Source organism: Pipistrellus hanaki (genome assembly GCF_964339955.1).
Source record: "Pipistrellus hanaki genome assembly, chromosome: 1".
Lineage (NCBI taxonomy): Eukaryota > Metazoa > Chordata > Mammalia > Chiroptera > Vespertilionidae > Pipistrellus > Pipistrellus hanaki.
Window position 1 is genome coordinate 191,975,197 of NC_140503.1, and position 12,235 is coordinate 191,987,431.

The following is a 12,235-nucleotide window of genomic DNA, read 5'->3' on the forward strand; positions in this document are numbered from 1 at the left end:
ATCAACCTAACAGTGAAATGATCAGTTGCTATGATGCACTCTGACAACCAGGGGAGAGACACTCAATGCAGGAGGTCCCCTTGGTGGTCAGTGTGCTCCCACGGGGGGAGCACTGCTCAGCCAGAAGCCAGGCTCATGGCTGGCGAGCACAGTTGCGGTGGTGGGAGCCTCTCCTGCCTCCATGGCAGCACTAAGGATTCTTGAGAGGGGATGTCTGACTGTGAGAGGGCACAGGCTGGACTGAGAGAATCCCACTGTGCACAAATGTCATGCACTGGACACATTTGTGCATGGGGCAGGAGGATCCCCTCAGCCCAGCCTGCACCATCTCCAATCTGGGACCCCTTGGGGGATGTCCCTCTCACAAACCTGGACCGCTGGCTCTTAATCGCTCACCTGCCTGCCTGCCTGGTCTCTCCTGACAACCCCTGTTTGCCTGATCACCCCTCACTGCCTCTACATGCCAGCCTGATAGCCCCAAATTGCCCCCCCCCACCCTGCTAGCCTGGTTGCTCCTAACTATCCCCCCTCCACCAGCCTGGTCACCCTTTACTGCCCCCTACTGGCCTGGTGGCCCCCAACAACTCCCCTCTGCTGGCCTGGTCACCCACAACTGCCCCCCTGCTGGCCTGGTCACCCCTCACTGCCTCCCCCTACTAGCTTGGTTTTCTCCAACTGTCCCTCCTCCCCCCCACTGGCCTGATTACCCCTCACAGACCCCTGCTGGCCTAGTCTCCCCATGCAGCCTTCTTGTTTGATAGTCCCTCACTAACTCCCCTGCCGGCTTGATAGTAGGCAGCCATCTTGTGAAGTTGTGAGGGTCAATTTGCATATTACCTCTTGATTATATGGGATTGTAAATTGTAAATGTATGCTGTTAAATGTCTGGAAAATATTTTCTTTCTTTAAACTGTTGACTTTTGCTTTGATAGCCAGTTGAATTGCTTATGGATCAGCCTCAGCCTTTGATAGCATTGTTTTTGAGGTTTGTTTTAGTGGGGCCATAACTTCCCCTTGGGCTAGTTTAACCTCTGAAATTATACCCCTTCTACAGACTCTACTGAATTCCCTTGGTATTTAGCATATACCGTATTTTTCGGACCATAAGACGCACCAGTTTTTAGAGAAGGGAAATGAAGAAAAAAAGATTCTGAAACAAATAGTGTCCTAAAATATTTTATGTGCATTAAAACCCAACATCACAGTCATGAACACATGTAATCAACCCTGTAAAGTAAACAGCAGCATTTAGAACCATTTTAGAGCCGGGCAAGCACACAGAGACCACACAGAGCCGGGCAAGTAAAAAAACTTTTTTTTTACAGTATATGTGTAGGCTATATTTGGACCATAAGACACAGGGACTTTTTCCCCCCACTTCTGGGGGGAAAAAAGTGCGTCTTATGGTCCGAAAAATACGGTATTCCCCCTCCCCATTCTGTTTAGTTCAAATGCAAATACTTAGGTAATCTTGTGTATGAGATTTGGGCCTTGTTCAGCTTATACCTCCTTTTAGTTTTTCATTGACTGGCCTTGTGGAAATTCTTCCTCTCAATTCATTGTTTAATATTAAGCAAAAACTCAAGGTCATGTATATAGATTTATACATCATAATTTAGGAAATAGAGGCATTGTTGCGATTTCTGTAGATATTCAAAATTAATTCTTAAGTTAATTCTTCACTCTATCAGTTTTTTTCTCAAAGTTTGAATATTAATTTTAAAACAGTTATTCTTATTGAAATGTGTTACATAGAAATTTGATTCCCAAAAGGAACAGTGAGAAGCAAAGAAGGTGAGAAGCAATATTTTTCTTTTATTATTGATGTGGTTCTTATTCTTAGCTAAAAGTCTTACCTTAGTCCTCCTTTTAATTTTCCCTCACCCTTCTCATAACCCTCATAGAGCTTTCACACTCGTTTTATTTTTAGCTCCTTTGATAAACTCTAATTCTATGAAGAGAGATACAAGAGTTATGACCCTTAGTTCTAGAGACTAAAATATAGTCTACTTGAAAGAGAACATAAAATAACTGAAATGTTAGATTCTCCTTAAAAGCTGGCTTTGTTTGGTTTCCAGCTGAGTTCCTCAAGTGGATCAGAGAGCAGACAAATTAATTGGTGCTTCTGTGAACCAGATAGTAGTGCCTATGGTTAGTTGCCCTTCCCTGATCATTGTAGCATTGAGTCTTATGATGCTATTATGTGAGTGTTCTCTGGTGGTGGCGGTCCTGGGTCACAACCTGAGTTTGATAGCAACAATCACTGGCTCTTCAAAAGCCAACTTTCAGACCTCATGCATTTTCTGACATTGATGTACTAACTGAAAGAAAAAAAAAATATTCAGAGAACAGTAATGAACAAATGTTCATTTTGAATAGTACCTTCAGAGGTTTGAGACTCAGAAATACATGAAAATAAGAATTGCCAAACTGAGGACGTTGCCGTTAGAATACATGGTGAGTATTTTGCATGAAAATAAACAGAAGAAAAAAAAAAGGGTGGGCAGATTTGATTTAGCAGGCTACCCAAGTCTGAAGGTGAGACTGAGATGATGTTCGTCCACTGAATGGTGTTTGCATGGTTCCTCCATAACCAAACCTTCAGATAGCCTAGCCACCTCTCAGAAATGTGCTGCAGAGACTCAGAAAGCATTGTGAATTTCTTGAGAATTAGGCAACAGGGGGAAGGGAAAGCTGTGTTAGAAAAACTCTGTGCTTTTCAGAGTTTACTCCATTCCTCACAATAATTGGCCTTTGTCACAAATTCCACTTTTTCCTCAGATAAGAATACCACAGACTCATAAAATACATAAAGAATAAAACTAGGATGTTCTGGAGTTTGAGGGTAATTACACATCATTGAGGATCTGCACTCTTTTCTATATATTTTTATTTTAATTTTTAACTGACGGTACACACTGAATAAAACACACTGGAGAAGTACGCTAGGTTAATTCTCTAAAATTTTATGTGAAGTCATTACCTTCTGTGTTACCAAGAGGATTTTATCTTTACCCTCCTTGCAAAACCTCTACCTCTAAATGTGGGTGTCCATATTCCTTTCCTTCTTCAGAATTCTCATGTTCCATTTTGGCAACTGATTTTCACTGTAATAGACTTATTGCAACCAAAGTGGTCTGTTCATTATTTCTCTTTCCCACTTCAGTCCCAAATACGCTGTAACTTGGTAATACTTTATTTATGTAATCCTGCTCTTTGTCATAATCCAAAGTAAATCTGATAGTTTTCTTATGATCTTATGCATTCCAACAGAGTTTAAATGAATTGGTCAATTTCTGATCACTTCTGGCTTTTCTAAATAGGAAAATGTTGTCAAAAAGGGCTTTATCTACCACCTATTGTATGAGATCATATATATCAATCATTAGATATTTGTATATTGCTTTATCCCATCTGTATAACTCTAGTGTGTACTTTGGAGAAAGAAAAAAGAAAGTCCCTTAATTTTACCCCATATTGCATATTTTGAAAAATCATTTTGCTTTAATCCCTAAAATACCTTTACCATTTTCATCCCAATTCTATAACCCTAAAGCAAACTTTCTTTAATTAATTACTGGATTATAGAGAAATTTGGGGTTTACTATTGTCATATGTAAATAAAGGGATATGATTAGGCCAAGGATTAAGAATACCTAACCTCTGCCCTCTAACATGTAACTTTGTTTCCTGAGCAACTTGAAGATATTCTATTGAGAAATAGCACAAAGCAGAGCACAGAAATACTTTGTTACCCACAAGGCTCTGAATCCAAACACATATAGAGGTTGGATGAGGCTAGCAGAGTTACATAAAGAAGCCCTTTCTTCTTAAACTGAAATGTCTAAATTAACTAGAGTCAAAGCCAACAGAAATGTTCAATTTGCCCACTTTCAATTCACGCTCAAAGTTAATATGACATTTTACCAATTCAAGATAAACAAAGTATGAAAAGATGAGAGTGAAAATGAGGAGTCCAAAGGGAAGTTGGAAGGTTGGTCCAAGTGCTTCAATATAGTTGGTTTAGGACTCTTACTCCAGGTATTTTCCAGGTGAGTGTCACAGGAACAATTGTACAAGACAAATTTAAACAGGAAAAGAAGACTCTGTTCAGTTACTGCCATCGGGGAGAGAGTGATCAGAACATTGTCTGAGCTCAGCTATGTGGAAATGAAGAATGGGGGAATTTTTAAGGGTAGAGTTAGGGAAATCATAGACCATCTGTCCTGGCTAACTGGCTTCCAAAGAGAAAGTAAACATTCTCCTATCTTTGGGCTAAAGATAATTTTACAACTTGGAGAAATTCTCACTGAAGTTAGGCCACTGACCTCTCACAGAGACTGGACGGTAAGGACATCATCTTCCTTTATGATTAGATTTCAGTGGGATATTTCCCAAAACTGAGAGAGTTATAAAACTGGATGGAGACTTTATAAAAAAAATACATCTTAAGTGGGCAAAGAAATAATTTACAATGAGATTAATGCACAAAGGTTTATAAAGTAAATGCTCTAAGAAAAAGAGGAGGACTAATGTGGTTAACCTATCTGGATACTATTATATAAGGACTAGTGACCTGGAGATCAGGCATGTAAAGGCAGGAAGTAATTCATTAAACATTTCGATAAACTGAGGGATGCAATAAGGCCATCTTGGTTATAAGGAATAGCTATGTCAGAACTACCCCTGAAACTATCATCTTAGCCATGTAAGAGTGGGAAGAATATATTTTAAAAAGTGATAATTAGATATGACCTTAACCTGAAATTCCAAAATAGAACTGTAGAGAGAGAGAGACTGAACAAAACATATGAATTCTTGTCTGGTGTAGACTGAGGAAGCTACTCCTAGGCAAGAGGCTTGACCTAAACTGGACAACAAAAAAAGTTACCATCCTAGAGACAAATACGTTTTGCTTCTCATTCCCATTTTTTCTCAGTTCTGTTGGATTTAATACCTACCCTACATATAGATAAATCTTCATTTACCTTAATTAGAATATTTTGAATTCTGAAATATGCCAGGAGCTGCCCTGGGACTCGGAAATCAGGGAGTTGCGATCAGGGTAAAATTCAGTATAAAGAATTTCATAGCCGAAGCCGGTTTGGCTCAGTGGTAGAGTGTCGGTCTATGGACTGAAAGGTCCCAGGTTCAATTCCGGGAAAGGGCATGTACATTGGTTGCGAGTACATCACCAGTAGGGGGTGTGCAAGAGGCAGCTGGTCGATGTTTCTTTCTCATCGAAGTTTCTAGCTCTCTATCTCTCTCCCTTCCTTTCTGTAAAAAATCAATAAAATATATTTATAAAAAAATATTAAAAAAAAGAATTTCATAAGCAAACAGGTAATCCTATTTAGTAAAAGGCTAATATGCAAATAGATCAAAGGGCGGAACAATCAGAAAGACTGAACATGCTATGACATGCACTGACCAGCTTGTGTGGAACATGGCTGGTGTTGGCTGTGGTGGAATAGTGGAACAGGTGAGAGGGAGCTCCAGACCAAGAGAGGGCGCCAGTCCCTGTCATCGGTGTGAACCTCTGGTGGTTACAGAAAATTATTTGCTCCTGCATGCCGTGGTCCTGCCCACAGCTTGCACCCACTGCCAGTGGCAGCTCTGTTTGCACCTGCACCTGGTGCCAGAGTCACTGCTAGGACTTGCTGCTGGTGCCCAGCGCCAGTCCTGATTGCTCCTGAAGGCCTTTCTACCTCCCCTTGCTCCTGAAGGGCGATTGGGGTAGCAGTGGCTGCTTGTACCTGCTGATGGCGCTGGCCCCAATCACTCTGCACTGTCAGTGGTATAAATGCGGCCAGCTCCATCAGTACACAGGAGAGGCAGCAGCGGCGGGAGGGAGGTTGTGGGCAGACAGGAGACCAAGAGTTGTGGTGGGAAGGGCTAGGCTGGGGCATGGAGGATGGGCCGAGACTCACCCTGTGCCTACTGAAGCCTCTCGGCCCACAGTTCCTTTCAAGGTGCACGAATTAGTGCACTGGGCCTCTAGTTATAGTATAATGAATAAATGTTATGATAGATATAGGCATTTAGATATGGTCATTTAACTTAACCTTTACTTTGGGAGAAGGAAGGATTAGAGAAGACACCCAATAGCAGATAACACTGAAAAACACCCTAATGCTATCACTCTTCACTCAAAAACCCATTAATATTACACCCCAACATGTGCAAACTCTTTAGGATGCCTTTGAGTCTGACATTGGCTTCCCTCCTCACACCCTGGAGGCAGCATAATTGGATTGCATAAAATAAACGCTATGGGCCTTAGTAATTTCCCAGAACTCTAACTTCAATTATGACATTTCCTCCAACTAAAATATTCCACTTCCAGCTACATAGATATCCAAATTCAACCTCTCCTTCAAGTCCCAAATTCACATCTTCCAGGAAATGGACTGAAGAGCAACCTTTAAATTAAACATTGTAAGAAGTCATTCCTCTTCTGGTGCTCTTTACTGATCATTGGTGCAAAGGGCCTATAATACATTCTTTGACTTTTTCAGAGTCTAAGTAGATTCCTCTCTTGTGACTTCAGTTAAAAAAGAAAACTATTTTGTATTAAAATCTGTATTAATTTTAATATTATCAATAGTGTTAATTGGCCTTAGTATAAAACATGAATAAACAAATGGATACAAACTGCAGGATACTTGAGGGCAAAGTTACTGTTTTATTCATTTCTAAATTCCAACATTTTGTCAAAGTATTTTTTATATTATAGCCTTCCAATGAACAGAATTAATATTTTCTCTATTCATATGCTGTTTCTCACAGATGTTTTAGCCTTGCTGTATCAATAGGTTAAATACATGATTATTAAATACTTTAATCAATTCCATCCAGTTCTGAATTTAAAAAAATATATATTTTTTATTGATTTTTTTACAGAGAGAAAGAGAGAGGGATAGAAAGTTAGAAACATCGATGAGAGAGAATCATGGATCTGCTGCCTCCTGCACACCCCCCACTAGGGATGTGTCCACAACCAAGGTACATGCTCTTGACTGGAATCAAACCTGGGACCGTTCATCTACTGAGCCAAACTGGTTTCGGCCTGTTCTGAATTTCTTGAGTGTTATTTTAATAAAATAACTAAATTTTTCCCCCCTCACTTTTTCAGTAGCCTGCTCTCAGCTTTGTCACCGCTTAGGTCTCTGGTTTTCATAGTTAAATAATATTATAACTCATTCTGTGTTATAAATATATCCTCAAGTATTTTGCTTCCGAACAGCAGTTCTAATACAAAGGTGGAACACTTAGATGCTGGATCTGAAGAAAAAGAACCGAGGAAACGAATGTTTCTTCTGAGCCTGTATTAGGCAAAGAGACGCACAAATCAACTTCCCATCCCTACCCTCTTACATCCATGCTTAGCAGCTGACCGAGTCTCCTTTCCTGAGGAAACAGGAACCTTTTGGTGTGCACTTCTCTCCTAATGAGCTCTATGTTCCCTAACCCCTTTGCTTTCATCCTTTTTATTGACTCTGAGAAGAAAACTAAATTTATTTCTCCTCTAAAGAAGTTTTCTGTGTACTTTTTTCAAAGGTCTCTGTCTTAATATTTTCTTTCTGGTTAGTTACTTTTTTTCTAGACTACACCCAGCAAAAAAGAAAAATAAATAAATAAATAAATAAATAAATAAATAAATAAATAGTAAATAAAATAAAGCAAATGCTTTACAATTAGCCCTATCAGTTCTCCCCTTCCCTTCTTTTATTATTTATTTATTTATTTATTTATTTACTATTTATTTTTAATACTCACCTGAGGATATTTTCCCATTGATTTCCAGAGAATGGAAGAGAGAGGAAACGACAGAGAGAAACATCAATGTGAGAGAAACACATTGATTGGTTGTCTCCTGCAGGAGCCTAACCTGAGCCTCGGCTGACACCTGCAATCCAGATAAGTGCCCTTGACCAGATTGAGCCAGGGGACTTTCGATCTGCAAGCTGATGCCCTATCCACTGAGCCAAACCGGGTAGGGCTCCTCTTCCCTTCTTTGTATGACTATTTTAAATAAATAAATGCCCTATGTTCCTCTTTCCCTTTGTGTTTGCTAGTCTAACTTTAATATCTTTTCTAGTCAACATCAATGCAACGGTTAAGAAAAGGCTCCGATGATTTCTAATTACCAGACCTTTGGAATCCTGCCCTTTTCAAAAACAGTATCATTTGACATTGTTGTTTCCCAACTGTTCTTGGTATTCCCTTTTTTTAATGATTTATGACAAACCTATATCTTCTCATTTTCCTCTGACCCTTCCATTCTAATATTTTAGTTTGTTGCTTACCCTTCCCTTTCACAGACAGAGTCTCTAAAGGAAGAACTCTCTAACATGTATTTAAATTCCACCTCTTCACAGGGTGGGGCAGGAAGTGGGGCCAAAGGAAATGGAGAAAGCTTCATCAGTACCTACTGAAAGGAAATGAGAACTCATGTACACTGTTTTAATTTTCCGCTTTCTGTATCCCTGGGAGTTAAAGAGATTTTTAAAAATATTAAATGCTTCACCCAAGATTAATCTTATAAGCAGCCCTCCTTCCCAGAACTTTTTGAAGATCCATGCATTAGATGTGGTCCGAAAGAGTGAGAACAAGGCCGGGTTCACTTCCTGTTGCGGTTGTGCTTGTAGGTGTCAGGGACTGCCCAGATAGTGCCAGCCAATCAGGATGATGGATCACTAGAGAAGAGAAAAGGAAGGGAGGTTTTTGTTTGGATTTCGTGTTGTTTGTCTGGTTGTACCCCTTAGTGACAAGGTTTGCCTTGGGCTTTTTTTCAGGGAGAAGATAGCCTTAAGGTCAGGACCAGCTGCTTGCCTCTGTCACAGCTGACAATGATCATTTCCTCTGCTGAGCCAGGTATCACTGAACCTAGCACCTCACATTCTGCTTACCTCCCATACCCATGCCCTACGGATAGCGCAGCACCATTCATAAATTATCTTTTTTAAAAATAAATATATTTTTATTCAATTTTATTATTTATTTATTTATTTATTTATTTATTTATTTATTACAGAGAGGAGGGGAGAGAGATAAGAGAATTAGAAATATTGATGAGAGGGAGTCATTGATTGACTGCCTCTTGCACTCTTCCCACTGGAGATGTGCCCACAACCAAGGAACATGCCCTTGACCAGAATTGAACCCGGAACCTTTCAGTCCGCAGATCCACACTCTACCCAGAGTCAAACTGGTTTCGGCCATAAATTATCTTAAGAGCAGGCGGTAAAATACAGAAAGAGGGAAAGAGAATGAGTTTATTTTCAGAACCTTGGCTTCTATGGCACAATCTGAATATATCCCCAATTAAATTGTATTGTTATGTTGTTAGTTTAAATTTGTTTTGTTTTTGCTTTCCTAACTATGTGGATGCCACAGTTATAATGGTACCCTGCTTTGGCAATAGGGTTAATATTGAAAACCAAGGGCTCTTATGACTTGGATTACATTTAGTTTTAATGTCTTGCTCTAGGAATTATCTCTCTTACCGTGTTTATGCTCATCCTAGTCCTGGTGTTTTCCCTAACAGTCAGCAACCGCTGAGGCCCCAGAAGACAGCCTTGCCTGACCAATGGTCACACAGGCTGGACTTTGGCAGGCTATGGACAGCATCTTGACCTGTTATGTTTCAGCTCCTGAGCCCAATGTGGAATGATACCCTGGCTACTTTCCCATGAAACCAGACAGAACACTGGACCAGACCTCAGAGCTGTCCTCAAGACCCAAACAAATAGTATATTACCATTTTCCCAACTCCAACCAATCAGTCCCAGTGCCCTCTAACCAAGGTGCTTATGATTTTGCCCTAGAGAATTGTAACCTACACATATGGATCATCGGAGAGTTCGGGCATTTGAGCTTTGTTTCCCACTCTCTTGGATGGCTCTCTTCATAGTAAAATAGTCACTCTTTCTCCACTGCAATGCTTCTTGTCTAGTGTTTGGCTCTGTTAGTGCTGGGTAGACAAACTCTATAATAATACTAAGATGCAGAAATGCAAAGATAAAATATAGTTGTTCAGAACTACAAATTATGAAAAGATATATAAGATCTTGCTAATTTATGCAAATGTATTGTTTTCACACAAAAATAAATTGTAGTCAAATTCTCTTGGATGGTGGTATCCTGGAAAATACTTCTGGGAGTATTCATCGAAGTTTGGTAAAAAAAAAAAAAAAAAAAAAAAAGATAAATTATTCTCAGCTAGGAAGAAAAAAATAAAACTGCAAGGCAAATTAACCTATTAAGCCTAGTTGAGCATTTGAAACAATAAAATAAAAGATCTGGCATCATGTTAAAATAGAGTAATAAAATAAAGGGTTGAAAAAGTGTATCCTAATATTGTTCTAATACTAGAGGCCTGATGCATGAAAATTTGTGCACTCAGAGAGATCTTTTAGCCCGGCCTGCACCCTCTTGCAGTCTGGGACCCCTTGGGGGATGTCCTTCTGCCAGCTTAGTCTGGCCGTCAGTCAGATATCCTTCGCGCTCTGCGGAGGCAGGAGAGGTTCCACTACAGCTGCTGCGCTGGCCAGCCATGAGCCGACTTCTGGCTGAGCAGTGCTCCCTTCTGAAGAAGCACACTGACCACCAGGGGGCAGCTCCTGTGTTGAGTGTCTGCCTCCTGTTTGTCAGTGAGTGTCATAGCAACTGGTCGTTCCGCCTTTAGGGTCAATTTTCATATTATCCTTTTATTATATAGGATAACTCTATAATTAATTGGGTAAACTTTTTCTGACTAATGTGAGCTAGTCAGTAACTACCGAATACTATGGTCCAAGCGGACCCCAGATGCAATATGCTACAGCTGGGCACACCAGCCAAGCAGGCTGGACTCTGCTGTGCTTTGATAGGGAGCAGTGGTTCTGGGTAGTGGTTTTTATCTTAGCTCTGAAAATGAAATGGGGCTTTTTTCTTTGTGAGATGGAGAGAGATGGGACCTTGGAAACTCAGGGGTTTAATCTCACAGAAATAACATTGTCTGCAATACTTCACCCTCCAATTGGGGCCTCCATAATTTATTCCAGTGCCACCCCAAGAAGCCTACTTTCACAGGGAACCAGTTTAACACAGAGGACCCCATCCTGTCTAATCCTGTCACTATCACTGACCTTGAACCAAGGTGATAGGAAGAAGAATTTGAATTTAGATTTAAGGTTAAATAAGAAAAAGAAGAGAAGGGGAAGGGAGGGAAAGAGTGAGGAAAGGAGGAAGGGAAGGAGGGAGGGAAGGAAGGAAGGAAGGAAGGAAGGAAGGAAGGAAGGAAGGAAGGAAGGAAGGAAACATGAAAGAAAACTTGTAGTTTTGGGGAGTCTTAGAAATGTCTGTTTCCATGCTTTTTAAAAGGTGCCAAAAGTAGCTGAACGAAACAACACATATTCACTAATCATATTCAAATAGAAAGAAAATACTGTGCAATTCATTTGAATAAAGCATATAATGTAACATTCACATAGATCTTTTCATACAAACAGGATGTGATGGTCATTTCAAAATGTCACCGATAGAAACGAAACAGCTCTGATTTACCACAAGAGCTGTTCATCAGTGTGAACACCCTGTGTCCAGCTGCCACGGCGAGAAAAGGAGTCGAGGTAAGTAGGGTAGCAGCAAGCCTGTAGCTGAGACTGTGGCCAGTTTTCAGCACAATCGCAGAACTGCAGCCCTGCAAGGAAGACTAGAGCAGAGCACACTTCTCCTGTGCTTTACAAGCCTGCCTGTTGGTAGGATAAAAGAAGCATGTTGGCACAAAATGAACACATTTTTCTTGAGACATTCTAGGTGCCTGAATTACAATAAAATGACTAAATTTTACCAGCGGTTCTTGGCACAGTGATAATGCAATCTCTCTTCTAATCAACTTATACTAATTCTTCAGTGGGTTTTTATTCTTTCAGTGGCAGAATCAAATAGACTCTCTCTGCTTGCAGTAAAACATACAGGTTTGACCAGGCATAGCTTCCTCTAAAGTCAGAGGCATTGAGCTCTTTCCGTTCCCGCAATGGTTTAAGCAACGAAGAAGCTTTGTATTCTAACCACATTCTTCTGTTGTCACAGCTGACTCTTTAATAAACAAATATTAGCTACTTTTTTTCCCTTATTTTCTTTTTTGGGGTGTTCTTTGTTTTGAAGTAACCAGGTTGAGACAAATGGCGAGACATTTCTCATTAAAAGATGAGCCACAGATAAATCAAACAAACAAAACCCACCACTT